The sequence below is a fragment of the Phragmites australis genome, chromosome 1 (assembly GCF_958298935.1).
Source record: "Phragmites australis chromosome 1, lpPhrAust1.1, whole genome shotgun sequence".
NCBI lineage: Eukaryota > Viridiplantae > Streptophyta > Magnoliopsida > Poales > Poaceae > Phragmites > Phragmites australis.
The window spans coordinates 12,479,032-12,480,897 of record NC_084921.1 but is presented as its reverse complement, the minus strand read 5'-3'; positions in this window follow the sequence as shown (position 1 = coordinate 12,480,897).

Here is a 1,866-nt window from a genome sequence, read left to right as displayed (position 1 = left end):
TGTGTATGAATGATAACAGCCAGCGACGCCCTCTATTTATAAGGCATGTAGCGTAGCCTTTACGAAAAGTGAAATGCTAATTTAATCTTCCTAGCTTTGTTAATTGATCTGCACTCCAAACAATACATAGCTGAATCCTTGTGCTTATAGAGTAAAAAGGAACTGACATACTGCTAGGTCCACTGGTCACACTCATCTTCCCACCGCTTGACTAAGTCCACACAACTCTAGATGGTTATTTCTATTGGCTCTACCGGTTTTGACTGTTTGGAGTAGTAATTAAATAACGAGTGCTGATAGGATTATGTGACATGGAGGATAAGGAATGGTCAAAGGAACTATGTGCTGCGTTAAAAGATTGGACTCTATCTGGATGAAAACACTGGGTGTTCTCACGTGGAGGATAGACCAGAGAGTCAAAAATATTGTGTGCTATTTCTTTCTACCATAGCATACGGTGCTTCTCAGATTTGAATAGAGTTTACTAGAAGATATGGTCCACTTGTCAGTCTCTTTCTTTCTTCACTCTTTATTTAATATTAGTTTCAAGCAAATGTTTCTAGCACAAATATGGTGATGTGAGATACTAGAATAAGAAGATGGTGTCTAGTTTCACTAGTGTGCACGAGCAATTTAATATCAATATAACATGTGGGCCACTGATTAATTATTTATTTGCAAAAAATACATACAATTTATTTGGCTAATCAAGTTTATTTTTTATTCATTAACTGGTTCCTCACATTAACTTCAATATTAAATTAATTAATTAATTAGCCAATTATCTAATAATCTAATTTCTAATTATCTTGTTCCTCACAATGTCAATGTTGTGCACTTGAGAAAGATTTGACTCGATGAAGATTCAGTCCTCATTATTTTTAGGGTAAAGTAAACCAGGGCTCTTGAACTTTCCATACGGTATCATGTCCCTATACTTTTAAAATACAAATTTAGGTCCCTTAACTTACCAAGTGTGTTACTTGAGATCCAAATTTCCGAAATCAACATGTAAAGGGGAAAAGATGGCGACGTTGGCGTTCCACGCAGATACTTACATGCTGATTAGGGTGATTTGGACATCTCAAGTGGCATAATTAGTAAGTTTAGAGACTTAAATATGTATTTTAATAGTTTAGGGACTTTAATGATATTGAAAAAAGTTTAAGTAACTATGGTGTACTTTACTCTACCTTTTACATGCCTCCGTGTAATCTATTTCGCATGAGATAGATACTCGAGTTTCACAAATTGAAACACTATTTTAATTAGTGGTATGTAATATGCTGTTATGCTGCTTTTCGTCTCCTTTCCTGTGAACCCACGTTCAATTGCAGAAGCATGACTATTGTGTATACTCTCCAGTAAAAGTTAATGTTTTAGACAAGGTTGCAATAAATTTTTTCAAACTTACTATTAATAACTTTTAAACTATTTAGTTTGTAAGTATGCATATCACGTGTAGATCTGTCTTCATAGTTGTTAAGGTGTCGCCAAATTGACGCCTAGGTGTCGAGGCGCTCGTTAATGTTCTCCATAGCAGTGCCTCACCTTATTCAACTTTGGCGGTGGGGGAAAAGAAGAAAGAGAGCATAGGAAGTATGAACGTGCAAGGAGTTGAGGAAAACCTAACCCACCGTAGCCACCTTGCCTCCTCTGCTCCAGGACTGCCGCCGCCTCCTCACCGTTCGTCTTCATCGCCTCCCTCTCCCCACTATCGCCTCCTTACCTCCTACAGATCTGCTACAAAGAAAGAAAGAGAGGGAGGGAAACCAACTACAGATCTGGTAATCCATTGCTGCATAGAGGGAATGGGGAAGGAAGCGACGGTTGCCTGTTCTTGTTAGAATTAGGTACAAAAGAGGA